We start from the raw sequence: 17,528 nt of genomic DNA on the forward strand, positions 1-17,528 counted from the left end.
AGAGAGAGAGAGAGGTCCAGGATATCAAGAGAGCAGAGAACCAGGGAGGGGAGGAGGAGGAGGAGGAGGAGGAGGAGGAGGAGGAGGAGGAGGAGGAGGAGGAGGAGGAGGAGGAGGAGGAGGAGGAGGAGGAGGAGGAGGAGGTGGAGGAGAGGAAGATTGGACAACTCGTGATTTTGTGAAGAAGGAATGGGGAAGAAGGGAAGGAACGAGGGAGTAAGAAGATAACGAACAGAAGATAACGAACAAAGGAAAGGAAAGAGAGAAGAGACTAAAAGGAACACAAAAGAAAATCAAGAACAAACCTCAGCAGACGTGTTGGCCCTTAGGGAGTCGTTACTGACACTTAACTAAAATAAAACAAGTGATGAAGGATGAGTAGGTGAAAGACGTAGGTGGAAGTGGTAAGGGGGAGGTGGAAAGGAGGCGGGGGGGTTGTAGCTTACTCACTGCTCTCCACCGCCAGTCTCCATGCCGTGCTCACCTGCAGGAAGAAGAGCCACACTTAGGACACAGGTGATAAAAGGATGAACCGGTTCGCTCTTAACGCTGCTTAACGTAATGACAGAGAAGAGAGCGGCCGTGAATGTGATGATGATGGATTATCTAAGCGAAGTAAGGAACAATAACAGTGCCTCTCTCTCTCTCTCTCTCTCTCTCTCTCTCTCTCTCTCTCTCTCTCTCTCTCTCTCTCTCTCTCTCTCTCTCTCTCTCTCTCTCTCTCTCTCTCTCTCTCAGCCTCCACGAGTCCACCAAACAGTGAGGAGAGAAAGGGTAACCGAGAAAGAGGCAGGAGCGTGGGAGGAAGAGAGCAATAATATACTGTTTTTTAGGTGTATCTGAGACAAGACGATTTTAACATTCCTTACCAATCCTGACGCAAGCTGTTAATCTATAAATACTCGTACAAGAAAAGTGAGGAGAAAAAGAAAGAAAGAAATAGAGGGAGGAAAGAATGGTGGTAGTTGTACAGCACGTGAACGAAGACTGAAGAGGTAAGAGTCAGAAAGATGGAAAAAAAAAAACATCGAATAAGGAGGTAAGATGAGAGAAGGGATAGAGGCGTGGGAGAATATGGAAAAGGAAAGAAAAGAAAACGGAGAAGGAAAAACGAAGAAAAGAAAAGAAAAACCAGAGTGAAGGAAGGTAAACTATGAAAAACAAAATCAATACGAACATGAGAGAAAGAAAAGAGATAGAAGAAGAATAGGAAGAAGAAACGAGGAGGGTAGAGGAGTACAACCTACTTAAACACTCGCCTTGACCTTCTGTGCCCCTCATCACCTCAGGCTTATCAAATCATCCCACATCCCTTGTACTGTCCTGCCCCACCCAGCCCCGCCTCGCCCTGTCCCACTCTTCAAAACAAACCTCAGTGCCCCGCCAACCCTACAGTACAGTTCTACGCATCCTGTCCCATCAATACATATCAAGACAAGGACATCTCACTATATATTCCTCAAGTTTTCCTATTCCAACCTTAGTACAGCTGTCTTGTCCTGCCTCTCTAGTCATGTCTGCAATAATGTCCGGCCTAATTCTCCTATTTCCAACATTAATCCTGCAGCTGTCATGTCCCATCCCACCCCATTACGCAGCCTCGGACACGCCCACTCCCCTCCACAAGCCCAAATCATCCACCTTGCACTAGTTCCGCAGACAAGCCCCATGCAAATATCCACTCTGCCCCGCCAGCTCACCACACTTGCTCCGCCCCATCACACACCCTCAGACAAGCCCCACACTCGTCACGCCCCGCCCACGCACCCATGGTACATCGCGGTGTAGCTACTGCAGCCCCGCATCATCCCTCCTCCCACGCACTGAGACTAACTTCGCCCCGCGGTTCGAACCCAAGCCCCGAGTCTCCTTAAAGTCCCTGTTTGTATCCACTTCCCCACCTTCCGCCAGTTGGTCTTCCCCTCCATCCAACCCCGCCCGCGTTTGTGTCACGCTATCAAGCACTTCATCAACTCCCGCCCCCCCCATTCCCTTCCTCCCTCCCTCCCTCTCTTCTCTCTCAACAGCAGTGCCACAAGTCCATACACAAGGAAATAAAATGGTCTCTCTCTCTCTCTCTCTCTCTCTCTCTCTCTCTCTCTCTCTCTCTCTCTCTCTCTTAGTAAATGAAGAATAAACAATAAAAACACAAGTAACAGTCAGACAATTGTTAAACGAAATATACAACAAAACGATTCCACCACAACAATTAAGAAGACAAAAAAAAAAAAAGCAAGGAACACGTTTACTAACAAAAAAACACAAGAAAAGAAAAAAACAACATTACAGGAAACACGTCAGCCAACCAATCAAGAAGCAGAACATGACGCCGAGCACACCTGCACTCAAGCACTCCCGGGAACACCTGCCCCGCCACGCCCCCCAGCCGATGAGTAAGGCAACTACACCCGCGCCGCTCACGAATTCTTGGCAGGTGTATTTTCAGTGGTTTGGAATTCGTTATATTGAAAGGCTGGGATATCATTAAAATTAAGGGTCGATGTTACGGTTCTTGGTCGGTGGTGGTGGTGATGGTGGTGGTGGTGGTGGTGGTGAAAGAACGATAAAAGTGAGGAAAAGGGAGTAAAGATGAACAGAGAAGAATGGAAAGATGAAAGAAAAGGAGGAAAAAGAGAGACGTGACAAGAAAATGACAAAGAAAAACGAGAGAGAGAGAGAGAGAGAGAGAGAGAGAGAGAGAGAGAGAGAGAGAGAGAGAGAGAGAGAGAGAGAGAGAGAGAGAGAGAGAGAGAGAGAGAGAGAGAGAGAGAGAGAGAGAACATGTAATATTTCAACTAGAGCAAATTGAAACAATCTAGTGAAGGTACTTTTACAAGTGTCCATTGTTATACCCCCCGTGTGTGTGTGTGTGTGTGTGTGTGTGTGTGTGTGTGTGTGTGTGTGTTAAAGTAAGGGCGGATCAGCACGTGGGAAAACCAAGACAGGTCCTCCTACTCTCTTTAATCGCCTTGTTTTCTACTACTACTACTACTACTACTACTACTACTACTACTACTACTACAACTACTACTGCGACTACTATTTTCATCTTTTTCTAAGTACTACTATTGCTGCTAACAGATATGTCCTTACAAGCGGCGCAATAGCCAAGAGAGAGAGAGAGAGAGAGAGAGAGAGAGAGAGAGAGAGAGAGAGAGAGAGAGAGAGAGAGAGAGAGAGAGAGAGAGAGAGAGAGAGAGAGAGAGAGAGTGTGTGTGCTGAGAGGGCGGGCCGGCACGTGAGTCACCCTCGGCAGGTCCTACTCCTCCTCCTGCTTCGCCTTCTCCTCTTTCTTGCTCTTGATCATCTAATACTGCCATTGACAATAATAATCATCACCATAATTCAGTTTAAATGACCAATATCACTGTTGTTATAAGCATCATTATTTTAACCACTATCACCAAAACTGACACCAAGATTTTTTTTAGTATCGCCAAATGTGTGTGTGTGTGTGTGTGTGTGTGTGTGTGTGTGTGTGTGTGTGTGTGTGTGTGTGTGTGTGTGTGTGTGTGTGTGTGTGTGTGTGTGTGTGTGTGTGTGTGTGTGTGTGTGTGTGTGTGTGTGTGTGTGTGTGTGAGGAAAAATTCCGCTACATTTTAGAGACCGAAGGAGCAATAAGCAACATGAAGAAGATCTCTCTCTCTCTCTCTCTCTCTCTCTCTCTCTCTCTCTCTCTCTCTCTCTCTCTCTCTCTCTCTCTCTCTCTCTCTCTCTCTCTCTCTCTCTCTCTCTCTCTCTCTCTTTCGTGTGTGTCTCGGTGGGCTGTGAGAAGAGGACATGCAGTGAGGCAGAGGATGAGAAAGGGAGCAGAGGAGGAGAAGGAGGAAGAGGAGGGATGGAGAGGGAGGAAGAATTAAGTGAGGTAAAGAAGGCACGTTACCTCCACATCTGCACTTGAGGAAACTTTCATTAAGTGGAAGAAAATAAATCTAAAGAACTTGCGAGATTTTTCCTCCACAACCACATAGTAAACGAGAGAGAGAGAGAGAGAGAGAGAGAGAGAGAGAGAGAGAGAGAGAGAGAGAGAGAGAGAGAGAGAGAGAGAGAGAGAGAGAGAGAGAGAGAGATGAAGGCAAGAGGCTGACGAGGTTGAAGGAGGAACTACCGTAGAAGAGTTGTGATCCTGCTGTCTGGTCCACACGGTACAAATAAGGTAGTGCCATTAGCGTCTCTCTCTCTCTCTCTCTCTCTCTCTCTCTCTCTCTCTCTCTCTCTCTCTCTCTCTCTCTCTCTCTCTCTCTCACTGACCACGCTTCTCCCATGATATTAGGGCACCTCGCCCACTGCCACCCGGGCACCACTCCACCACCCCACGCCCTCACAGCTGGCCCCTTTAAATGCCCGAAACCCGTGGGATGCGGGGCGGCCAGCCTTGTACAGCGCTCCTCCATGCACGCACCCCGCCGCGCCCAGCCCACGCCCCCATGCCGGCCATCCCACGCCCTCCTCCACACTGATCCTCTCTCTCTCTCTCTCTCTCTCTCTCTCTCTCTCTCTCTCTCTCTCTCTCTCTCTCTCTCTCTGGTATTGCTTTTTACCTGGGAAACTTCCCGCAGATGGTAATGATTATACGGTTATCTAAAATTTCAAGATGATTTTCATGTCTTGCAGAAAGTTTGTGTTTCTGACCAGCGTGGGCGTCGTCTGAAGCGGTGGTGGTGGTGGTGACGAAGGTGATGGTATGGTAGTAGTGATGAAGGTGACGGTGATGGTGATGAAGGGGAGTGGTGAGATGAAGCCTGCGGGAGTGTCTGTGAGCAGTGGGGGGTGAGGCAGTAATGGAGGGGAGGGCTGGTGGTGAGTTGTGCCTTGGTCCGCGCGGTGGTGAGGCAATGCTGGCACAGCGTGCAGGAGGGCCAGCGTGCCTCAGCTTGCCCCGCCCAAACCTCCATCAGCCCGCCGTGTCACACTCTTTCCTCCACATCAGCGCGACAAAAAACAAAAAAACAAATCGAAGCAAGTATGAAGACACGTCGCGGCCAGCAGGTCACCCACGCTGCTTGTAAGGTCAGCTAGCTGCCTGGTGAAGGGACCAGCGGCAGGTCGTCAGCCCCTCACACCCACTCCGGACTTTCATAACAAATCATGAGACGAAATCTCCCACACCTGCTTGCCGATGATTAATTCCACCGGCCTGTCCATTAAGACACCTCAACGCCTCCCCGTCCATCGCCTGCAACACTTTCTGGCACTGACATGTCCCCAAGTGTTGCATCCTGCGGTAAGCCGACCCATCACCCAAGCCTCGAGAACACGCTGTTCACATTCCCACACCTGCCCCTACCTGGTCGGGGCCAGGGGCGACTCCTTCGTAGCCTCAAGCGGTGCCTCCCACGGCTCCATGTAGCAATCCTGTTCGCACCAGATTGTGCCAAGGCCGCCATGCGAGTACGACTTAGCAATCATCCTTCCCCCTCCTTCAGAAGACAGGTGGTGGGGGCGACTCCTCGCCTGACTCACGCTGCAATACTGACCACCGCGATGATCTCTGACCTGAGTGTAAATCTTAAGGCAGCACTATTCTGGGCTATTCCTTGCCACGACCAACCCACCCGACACAACGCAGCATCACCACAACGGCGTACCCGGCTTGTGTTTCCCGCCCACAACACGCAGGAAGGTGGAAGAGGAGACACGAGAATGAATGGCTCCAGGCAACTCAGGATGACACAGTTCAGTCATTCCCGCGTTGCCAAGAACAGCAACAGCGTTGATGATGATGATGATATTATAATAATAATAATAATAATAATAATAATAGATAATAATAATAATAATAATATGTATCGATACCAATGTTTCAAGAAATTACTTTTACTTCCAGTCTACTGCGGTACATTTTGTTTATTTCTTTCCCAGCTCTATGTGCTGTGTCACAGATGCGAGAGCGAGAGCGAGAGAGAGAGAGAGAGAGAGAGAGAGAGAGAGAGAGAGAGAGAGAGAGAGAGAGAGAGAGAGAGAGAGAGAGAGAGAGAGAGAGAGAGAGAGAGAGAGAGAGAGAGAGAGAGAGAGAGAGAGAGAGAGAGAGAGAGAGAGAGAGAGAGAGTAATAAGGCCAAACAGGATGACGCCCGTCTGCTCACCTCAAATTTTCCTCACTCAGTATCCGTGCCTGTCTCCGTCACATACCAGCACCTGGCATGGGAGGAGGAGGAGGAGGAGGAGGAGGAGGAGGAGGAGGAGGAGGAGGAGGAGGAGGAGGAGGAGGAGGAGAAATCGTGGCTATTCTTGATCCTAGAACACGCAAGTATCAATATGTAACTATCAATGTGTATGATTTCTGTCTTGCTTTGCATCTTAGTTTTACGTAAGAAATGCATTAACGGTATGACTCGCTAGTAGTAGTAGTAGTAGTAGTAGTAGTAGTAGTAGTAGTAGTAGTAGTAGTAGTTGTTGTTGTTGTTGTTGTTGTTGTTGTTGTTGTTGTTGTTGTTGTTGTTGTTGTTGTTGTTGTTGTTGTTGTTGTTGTTGTTGTTGTTGTTGTTGTTGTTGTTGTTGTTGTTGTTTTAAACTTAATAAACACGTCAGTTTCTTCCCAAGCACTAGTATTCCAATGTTTGATGATCTCGTTCAATGACAGTCGATGCCAATCACCATTACCACCCTCACCGATGTCGCCATACCAACAGTTTTTCGTGGCGTCCCTTGCTACAAACACGATAAAAAATGCAAGCATCATCACCCTCACTGTTACCAGATATACAAATGTGATCCCTGCCTAGTCTCTCTCTCTCTCTCTCTCTCTCTCTCTCTCTCTCTCTCTCTCTCTCTCTCTCTCTCTCTCTCTCTCTCTCTCTCTCTCTCACGCAGAGGACGAAAGTGGCCCCGCAGCGTCCGCCTTCCGCCGCAGACAAGTTGCAGGGGGCGTGATTGCAAGGGGCCGTGGCGACACTCCACGCGCCGCTGGCAATTCGCTCCCAAGTTCCTGCAGCCACTCACAGAAAGACGTCCACTGGCAATACTCTCCTCAGGACGCGGATTATTTTCTCCATGGTGGACACTTCGTTACTGTGTGTGTGTGTGTGTGTGTGTGTGTGTGTGTGTGTGTGTGTGTGTGTGTGTGTGTGTGTGTGTGTGTGTGTGTGTGTGTGAGCGGGTTACCTTGCTTAAGCCGCCCTTCCCGCCCCTCCTCCTGGTGTGCGTGCAGGGGACAGGGCGGGGGAGGCTGGGGCCGCTGCCCTCATAATTATTCACCTGACCCGCCGCCCCCTCGCTCCCCTCGACCCTCCATCAGGACACCTAACCAGGATTTGGGTGCCCGATGCTGTGCTCACTCACCGCCTCCGTTACCCTCGTCGCCTGAACCATCACCCCGCACCCTCCCCTCCCCTCACCTCACCTCACCCTCATCACATCAACGCTCCTCACCTCACACAACCACCCACCTCACCACCCGTCACCACTCACAAACAATCACCACCTCACACCACGACTCTCAAACCACCAACACTTGTATTACCACCCATTCACCAACCGCACCTCACAACATAATCACCAATAGCAGATCACCTCCACACCCCTTGAGCCCCTCCTCTCCCCAATCAGCCCTATAATGAGTGTTCCAAAGACTCATCAAGTAAGCCTTTCCTCTTCCACCCACAACCTGCAGGGAACAAACGCCCCTATGAGTCTCAAAATAAGGGCCATGATATTCTCTACACGTCCTAAGGGAATGGGCAGCTTCACAATAAGGACTTAAGCTTCTTTATCACCCCTTAGTCCATTATTCCCCTATCATAAGCTGTTCACTGCCTCTATCACTGTCATGGCGCCCCTCTGTCTCCCTAACACCCTCAGCAGACTCGTAACACCGCCTCTAACTATGTCCGGGTCCCTTTAATACCCTTACTTAGCTAGAGTCACGCTCCATCGCTGCATACACTCTCCTCATACAAGGTTCATCATGTGTGTGTCTACCTATGTTATTTGTTTGTTAATTTTTGCTATCTTTATCGTACTAGTCCTTATCCTATTCGTCTTTTTATCCTTTATATTCTGTCTGTGTAACATTTATTGTCTCTTATCTTCTTACTATCATACCTGTTCCGTGAATTTGCTACGCTATTCTATCTACCTCTTTGCCATCTATTACAAATTTCTTAGCCATACTGTCCTATCTCCACCTTTCTGCCTATCTCCTATCTTTCTATCACCTTTCTGTCCTATCTCCACCATTTATTATCACATCTCTCTACCATACTGTTCTATTTTTATTTTATTTATTTATTTTTTTTTTTTCCCCAACGACCACTTAGCGAGAATTACTTCCTATGCAGCCACACAAGAACGCATGAGTCTGTTGCTGCTTGGTTGTCCTATGCGATTCTTGTTACCTCCTCTTCACCGCCTCGCCTCGCCAGCTGCACCCCGCCCTGCCACTTTCATGCGGCCACACAAAACAAAACAAAGCACAACAAAACAAAAGCAACACGTCTCCTCCATGTTTACTTTTGCACAACAATACCAAAACGGAGGGAGTGACGGCGAGAGACTGAGGTAAGAAAGAAAAGTTGTTGTTTTGCTGCACCAACGCGGAATTTAATTTAAGTAAATGATGAGTAAAGAAAAAGAGGGTCAAAAGCTAATCATCAAATTACGGGAGGGAGGGAGGGAGGGAGGGAGGGAGGGAGGGATAGATGGAAGTTAACGTAGATGTAAACGAGAGAGAGAGAGAGAGAGAGAGAGAGAGAGAGAGAGAGAGAGAGAGAGAGAGAGAGAGAGAGAGAGAGAGAGAGAGAGAGAGAGAGAGAGAGAGAGAGAGAGAGAGAGAGAGAGAGAGAGAGAGAGAGAGAGAGAGAGAGCAGCAGGCGGAGGTGAGTGGAGGAGGCCGTGTGAATGACGTGCACGAGAGAGGCAGCACGGCATGCAAACCACCGGGTCATCCCAACCACTGACTCTAATCCAAGGAAGAGTTACGTTGTTCCTGCGTCTCATTAGCCTCCATTATCCGCTGGGGCCGATGCTTGGGTACCGGGGCTGAGGGGCGGAGTGGTCCAGGGGCATTGGGGGGAAGGGAGGGGGTAATAGTGGTATAAGTTCAAGCAGAAATGATGGGTTTAGGAGGTAAGACAAGGACGAAGAAATAGAAATGGGCAAAAAACAATAACAGAGAAGGAGGGAAGGTGAATGGAGAAAGGCAAGGCAGGTAAAGAGGGCAAGGGGGGAGGGGGCAAGCCAGGTAGGCATGGTTGTGGTTCAAGCAGTCGATAATTTAGACAGAAGGGCATGAAGTGAGGGCATGACGGCAGAAATGTGGAGAGAGAAAAAAAAATGTTTCAGTCGGGTGAGGAAGGAGGCAGAGGGAGGAGAGAGGTCATCACCATCACTGTCATCACTGCCACCACCAACCTAAATACAGCAAGGTAGGAACTGAGAAAGGAGAGAACTGTGTGGTTGTTAGCTAGTTGTGTGAACGAGTGAATGAGCGAGACTTGTGTGAGGCATGAATACGTGTATGAGTGAACGAGCTAGGCTTCAGTCATAAGTGTTAAGTGGAAGTGCGCGGCCTGGCGCCGAGAGATCACCTACCTCCAGCCTTCTGTTCACACCTTCTGTGAATAAACACCTGCACTGTTACCTGCGTTTCCTGTGCCCCTGCTGGTCAAGAGTCGAACATGGCGCAGTGAGTAGGATCAGGACAAGGCTGCAGTGGGTACGGCGCAGAATGGAGAAGCAGTTGGAGGCGCTGGCTGCCCTGCTAGCGCGACAGTCGGAGCAGAGTCAGGCTCGCGAGGAGCGTTTAACCCAGCTGCTGGAGAGAGTGGGGACACAAGCTCCCAGTCGCACCACGGCGAGCAATGAAGGCGAAACCACAGCCCGCAGCACGTCTACCCAGGGCGCGAGGTTCCTGACGTCCGCCACCATCATTCCTCACTTAACGGCGTCAGCATCTTTACGTGAGTTCGACACGTGGCGCCATAAGTTTGAAGGATACGTAACCCTCGCCAGGATAGACTGTCTCTCCCTGGCTGAGCAGAGGGCGGCACTCGCTGCTGTCCTAGACGACGAGTGGACCCGTACACTTCGCTACGGGATAAGCTTACCGAGAGACGCGGAGTTAAGAACCATCCTCGATGCAATGTGTGAGTACCTGCGAAGCCAGCGCAACATCATCATGGATAGAAGAGACTTCTACTCCCGCGTGCAAGAAACGCAAGAAGGTTTTGACGACTTTTTATGTGCTGTAAAGGAAATCGCCAATTTCTGTGACTTTTGCGACCAGTGCATAAACCATCAGCTGCGTGACAGAATTGTCGTTGGGACACGAGACGAAGTGGCTCTGAAACGCATGCTGGAAAACAAGAAACTCACCCTTGAAAACGCCATAGATATTTGCAGAGCATCAGAGAGCGCTAACCAGTGTAGTGCAGTACTAAGGGGCGGCTCTCACTCTTCGAGCCATGGTGTGAACGCTGTCTCGAACTACAGGAAGGGCAGTTTCGGGGGCTCAAGCCCACGGGCTGTTATCGTTGTGGCAAAGATTGTCGCAGTGACAAAAGGGGATGCCAGGCAATAGATAAAGTGTGTCGTAACTGCGGAAAAAGAGGGCATTTTGCGAGTGTATGTCAGCAGACAGTGAGGAAACGACGAGGAGCTTCGAGGAGTTCCTCAACTGTCTCTCCTCATCGCGGTGCAGGCCCGAGGCGGGGAGCCAGTGCCAGTGTATACCAGCTCTTATCAGGCGTATACACAAAGACGGTGACGGCACGACCTGCGCCCCAGGTGCTCATTACCGCCACACATCCCGCTGGAAGAGACAAGATTACGTGGACTCCTGACTCTGGGGCCGAAACGACCGTTATTGGCCTCGACACGGCAACACTCCTTGGAATCCCGCCCTCCAGCTTGGCGCCCGCTGATGGTGATGGACTTTATGCTGCCGGTAATCACCCCCTCACCTGTGTAGGAACTTTCTCGTCGCACTTGCAACTGGGCGACAGGGAAGCTGAGACTGTTGTGAGCGTGGTGAAGGAGGTGAAGGGGGCGCTGCTTAGCTGGTACGATTCCATCGCTCTCGGAATCCTCCCCGAAGATTTTCCGGCTCAAATCCGACCGCTACGCAGGGAAGAACAGCACACCGGCAACAGCTCCATCAAGTACCCGACCGCCTCGCAGCCACCTCTATCTACGCCCACAGAAGTGATCAGCTGGCCTCATTCCTACGACCCAACGCCACAGCAGCGTGCGGGGCACGCTGCTGCTGTGATCAAGGCCTTTCCCAGCGTCTTCGAAGCAAAGGAAGGTTTACGTGCAATGGCTGGTGGATCCATGGCCATCGAGTTGACAGACGACGCCCTCTCACGTGCTCCAGTACAGGACCCAGTGGAGGAAGAGGATGCTGCTACTTCTGGTGACCTCGACCCTCTCCACTCAGCGGTCATCTCAGCGTTATCTGCCACCAATGAGGACGGCGTCCGCTTAGCACCACTCCAGGATCAGACTGTGGAAATGGTACGTGCCGCAGCAGCAAGAGACGGGGAGTACTGCTTGCTCAAGAACGTCATCATCGAGGGCTTCCCTGATCATTGCCACGACCTCGATCACCGCTTGCGTACGTACTGGCCGGTGCGCAGTCTGCTGGCCGTAGACGACGACCTGGTGGTTTACGGGCCGAGGCTTCTTATTCCTCACAGCCTCCGCCGAGAAACACTAGAGCGACTCCATGACAGTCATCAGGGGATGGAGCGCACCAAGCGACGGGCCCGACAAACGGTGTACTGGCCTGGTATGGACAGAGACGTTGAGAACGTCGTTTCTGGATGCTCACTATGCCGTCCACTCCTACCAAGCCAAGCCAACGAACCTCTCTGGCAGGACACGGACACACCCAGCAGGGTGTTTGAGTCAGTTTCTGCAGACTACTTCCACGCAGCAGGCCGTACATACCTCGTGTATGTAGATCGCTTGTCTGGGTGGCCTCACGTGTCTGCATGCTCACGTCCAGCATCGGCTGATCAGCTCGTTCGTGTCCTTCGGGGTGTGTTCGCCGACACGGGCGTGCCTGTTCTCCTGAGGACTGACGGTGGACCGCAGTTCACTTCTTCATCGGTACGGCGCTTCCTGGCTCGATGGGGGGTGGAGCATCGTGTATCTTCACCTCATTATCCACGCTCCAATGGTCACGCCGAGGCAGCGGTCAAGTCCGTGAAGAAGCTGATCCTCACGACCACACAGCAGGGACACCTGGACGAGGATGCGTTCGCTCGCGGGTTGCTGGAACTGCGCAACACTCCGAGGGCGGAAGGGCGATCACCAGCACAAGTCCTCTTCGGTCATCCTATGAGGTCCTGTGTCCCGGCTCATCATCGCTCATACGCTCAGCAGTGGCAGCGCGCTGCTGATGAGTGCGACGCCAAGGCAGAGCGACTGAGGAAGAAAGCGAAACTTCGCCACGACGCGTCCGCCCGTACTCTTCCTCTCCTGCACCTCGGTGGCCACGTCGACGTTCAAGATCACACGACAGGCCTCTGGGATCGCCTGGGTGTCATCGTGGCTGTTGGGCGAAGGAGAGACTACCTCATCAAGATGGGCAGCGGTCGCGTGATGTGGCGTAATAGAAGACACCTACGCCCACACAGACCTCTTGCTCCCCTTCCTGTCGAGCAGCACACCGCTCATGGCGGTGCAGCGCTTCAGCATCAGGGTCACGAGGAACACCACCATCCCGGCAGCCCGGAGCATCAGGGTAACGGGGTACACCGTGGCCGAGAGCAACCAGAGCGTCGAAGCAGCCGACAGCGTAGGGAGCCGAGACGACTGCAGGTGCGGTGGCACCGTAGCACCTACGATTAGTCGTACGTGTTCATTGTACGCTGTGTTTGTTTTGTGTATATGTACCGTGTTTTCTGTACTTCAATCATTGTAACTTTGTTTCATGTGTTACGGTAGCCATAACAAAGATAAGGAATCTTCCTTATGTCTCGGGGGAGGTGTGTGGTTGTTAGCTAGTTGTGTGAACGAGTGAATGAGCGAGACTTGTGTGAGGCATGAATACGTGTATGAGTGAACGAGCTAGGCTTCAGTCATAAGTGTTAAGTGGAAGTGCGCGGCCTGGCGCCGAGAGATCACCTACCTCCAGCCTTCTGTTCACACCTTCTGTGAATAAACACCTGCACCGTTACCTGCGTTTCCTGTGCCCCTGCTGGTCAAGAGTCGAACAAGAACTGGCAAAGAGAGCATCAGTGGGTAATAAATGAGGTCTGTAGGTCAAAGCCTCACAATAAAAGGAGAAATGCGGCAGGAAATGAGGGAGGCGGAGCGAGATACAATAGAGAGGAGAGCAAGAAGTAAGGAAAGTGGGAAGGGGAGGGGGATTAGTGAAGACGTCAAATATAAAGCATAAGGGAACTGACAGAAGTAGGATGTTACCTTCAGGGACAGAGGGAGCAGGGGGCAACACAAGGGGGATAAGGGACGGAGAATTAGGACCAGAGTACAGGGCTGAGAGAACAAGAGAAAGAACTTGGAGCAGAAAACTTTGGACTGGGAAAAGAAACAGGGGACTTTACAGAGGCAGTGAGCTGGATGCAAGAGACAAAGGACGAGAGGCAGGAGCTAAAAGACAAAAGAGTGGGGACAGAAATAAGGGCAGGAGGTCACACACAAGAGGAGGAGGACAAGCATAAGGAAACTGGACTGATGAGACAAGAGGCATGGAGGACAGATGACATGGGCAGGATGCAGGGGACACACAGCAAGGGAATGGACGGTCGCGGGCAGAGGTGAGAGGAAAGAGGAGGTGGCCAGTGGACGCGAGAGGCAGAACACCCAGCAGTCAGTCGATCGAGGCCAGTAACGGTCGGTCAGTGACGGCAAAACAGATGCAAATAAATAATAAGTTGTAGCCTCTGCGTCCTACTTTCCTCGTGATAACCACCTCGCACTGACTCAGATCCTGCCGCTCCTGCACGAAACAAACACGTAACAACGATCACTGTTTTAACACACAGCTGCAGGTGCGATTCTCACAAACACTAACGGAAAGCAACACAAAAAGCGACACTCATCCCGTGCTGGTGTTGATGGTCGATACCCCACGATGAAACGGCAACATCCACGCGTCACAGCACGACAAAGCGCACACACACACACACACACACACACACACACACACACACACACACACACACACACACACACACACACACACACACACACACACACAACCCTTCTATTCGGATTTCGTCATGTTTTCTTATTTACAAACTTAGATACATGGTTTCACATATTTCATAGACTACTGTATGATGCTAGGTCATCTAATGCTATACGAGATCCTGGCCGCCACACATGAAACATCCAAACAATAACAACACTAACAACAACAGCAACACCACGTAGTCCCACATCGCCACTCCCTCCCCAGCCCTTCACAACACCCCCTCAACCCTGCACCTCTCTCAGCCCTTCACAGCATCCCTCCGGCTCTTCACTGCCACCTACTGACACCCCTACGGCACCCAGCTCGCCCTCAACAGTCCCCAGTTCCACTCAGGCCCCACCGCCCATATATCACCCCCACTCCGCCCCCCGCCTCCCCCCTAGACATCCGTGCAGCAGTATATTTACACCACTACTCCAGGCTGGCCATTCCCACCAACACTTCTCCCGCACTGGACATCTGTCGGCCTGCAACCACCATCACCACCACTACCACTAGCACCACCACAACTACTACCTCATGGGGACCCAAAACTTAGACATCTGCCAGCCTGTAACCACCACAAGCCCCTTCACCACTAACACCGCGTCATTACCAACACCTCACGGGCTATGAAGACGCAAAGGTGAACATCTACGACCGGTCGACACTGGCATGGTAGACTGACAGCACCTTAGTCACTGACACCCAAATTCCTATTACAAAACATTAAAAAGAATAACATACATCAAGGGACAGTGAACCTTAAATCCTTGATACCCTGTCTGGTTACCCTATACGAGTACATAACCTACTATTAGGGAAACCGAGACTACAATGGAAGGCTTCTCATAATACTACACCATGGGAAGAGGAAACATACAGGACACAGCCTCCACATTGCTGTACCCGGCAGATAGGGGCAGATAGGGTCGAGCAAGCCTGTCTCAGCCTCACCCTCAGTCTTAGTCTCGGTCTCCCGCAACAAGACTTAACGCAGACTTAGGGGAAGAAGCACTCTCTCTCTCTCTCTCTCTCTCTCTCTCTCTCTCTCTCTCTCTCTCTCTCTCTCTCTCTCTCTCTCTCTAACTGCGCAAACACTAACATAATCGCATCTTAAAAACTAAACAGTTACGGCACTTTTTCGGTGAGTTCTTGACTTTTTAAGGAAGGAGAGGATTATCTTTTTTTAAGGAGATAAGGAGATACTTTTTTAGGAGGTGGAGGGGAATGCGAGGACAGAGGAGTGTGGCGGAGTTGTTTTTCGGTGGTGGTGGTGGTGGTGGTGGTGGTGGTGGTGGTGGTGGTGGTGGTAGATCCTATAAAGTTAAACCACAAAAAGTGACGGAAAGGATGCCTGGAGGCGGAGGAGGAGGAGGAGGAGGAGGAGGAGGAGGAGGAGGAGGAGGAGGAGGAGGAGGAGGAGGAGGAGACATAAAGAGAAGCCGAAAGAGATTAGCTGCGATTAAGTTGAACACACGACTACATTACCGCCACCACCTCTTCTTCCCGCCCCCCACTCCCTGTCCTCATGTCCCCCTCCTCCTCCTCCTCCTCCTCCTCCTCTGAGAAGGTCGCCACTCATTATCTCAATCACCACCGCCATGGTTGCCAATGGGAGAGAGAGAGAGAGAGAGAGAGAGAGAGAGAGAGAGAGAGAGAGAGAGAGAGAGAGAGAGAGAGAGAGAGAGAGAGAGAGAGAGAGAGAGAGAGAGAGATTCAACATACGTACAACTTATCATCCTTAAACTTTTCAGTAAATAATAACCTTTTGACTCCTCGCTTTCTTACACATTTATTCATTCATTATACAGTCAATGACCTTAATCCCTTCCACCACCACCACCACCACCACCACCACCACCACCATCACCACCACCACCACCAAAACCACAACAAATAGTTCTGCCACCACAACCTCTGTCATCACCACCACTACCACCGTGACACACTCCCCCACCCCCCACCTGACCCACCCCACGCCCCAGACACACCACAATGGGCGTGCTGGGGAGAGAATGAGGAAGGGGGAAGGAGTATGGGCTGTGCTATGGGGGGAGGGGAGGAAAGGGGAAGAGAAAGGCACAAGATTGGCTGGGAGAACTTGAAAGAGACAGGAAATGGACGTGTACAAGTATACGTACGTACATACATATACACAGAGAGAGAGAGAGAGAGAGAGAGAGAGAGAGAGAGAGAGAGAGAGAGAGAGAGAGAGAGAGAGAGAGAGAGAGAGAGAGAGAGAGCAAGGAGATGAGAGAGAGAGAGAGAGAGAGAGCAAGGAGATGAGGGAGAGAGCGGCCGTTCACCCGTCTAACACCCACACACTCAACTAGGCGAGCAGAGAGAGAGAGAGAGAGAGAGAGAGAGAGAGAGAGAGAGAGAGAGAGAGAGAGAGAGAGAGAGAGAGAGAGAGGGAGAGAGAGAGTATAAACACGAGGTGGATAAGGTAAATGTATTCCTTAAAGGAGGGTGGTAACACACACACACACACACACACACACACACACACACACACACACACACACACACACACACACACACACACACGGTAAGAAGTGATACAGAATGTGTGTGTATGGGGAGAGAGAGAGAGAGAGAGAGAGAGAGAGAGAGAGAGAGAGAGAGAGAGAGAGAGAGAGAGAGAGAGAGAGAGAGAGAGAGAGAGAGAGAGAGAGAGAGGAAGGAAGAGCGGGAGGACGATCACACGATATCAGCCACCACTAATGGATGAAGGAAAGTAAGCAATGGAGGAGGAGGAGGAGGAGGAGGAGGAGGAGGAGGAGGAGGAGGAGGAGGAGGAGGAGGAGGAGGAGGAAAAGGAGAAGAAGAATGATGATGATGATGATGACGATGATGACTGACTATGACGATATGACACCACCACCACCACCACCACCACCACCACCACCACCACCACCACCACAACAGGAACAGAGGACCCGAACCTAACCGCATCTCAGTCCCATCTCCTTTCCCTTCCCTTTCCCCATTCCTCCCCACTCCCTCTCCCCGCACCCCTGCTCTGCCTGCACCACAAACTCCTTGCGGCTTCCCCCACACAGCTCCTGCATCGTGTCCCGTCACGCCCTCCCCGCCACACCCCGCACCACACCACCACACACTACCACAGTCATACACCATTGTTTTAAATCACTTGTTCCTCCTCCTCCTCCTCCTCCTCCTCCTCTTCCCTCTCCTCATCCTCGTTCTCCTCCTCGTCATCTTCTTTCCTTTTTCATACTCTTTCTCCTCCTCCTCCTTCCTTTTCCTCCACTTTTTCCTCCTCCTCCTCCTCCTCCTTATTCTCCTTCTCCTCCTCCTCCTCCTCTTTTACTATCCTGTCTTCATCTTTACTATCAGACGTAAGTGACTTTAAGATTACA

The 17,528-nt window shown here is 51.0% G+C and overlaps 1 protein-coding gene across 1 annotated transcript in view; it reads right to left on the reverse strand.

Annotated features, from left to right (window-relative positions):
- Window positions 1–364: 364 nt before the first annotated feature.
- The window catches only part of LOC135104459 (CLIP-associating protein-like), an 87,173-nt gene continuing 70,009 nt past the window's right edge, over window positions 365–17,528 (reverse strand). The window contains exon 3 of the transcript XR_010270450.1: window positions 365–484. The gene's annotated coding sequence lies outside the window, so the exon portion shown is untranslated. The remainder of the gene's footprint in view (window positions 485–17,528) is intronic.

This window comes from Scylla paramamosain, chromosome 10 (genome assembly GCF_035594125.1).
Source record: "Scylla paramamosain isolate STU-SP2022 chromosome 10, ASM3559412v1, whole genome shotgun sequence".
Lineage (NCBI taxonomy): Eukaryota > Metazoa > Arthropoda > Malacostraca > Decapoda > Portunidae > Scylla > Scylla paramamosain.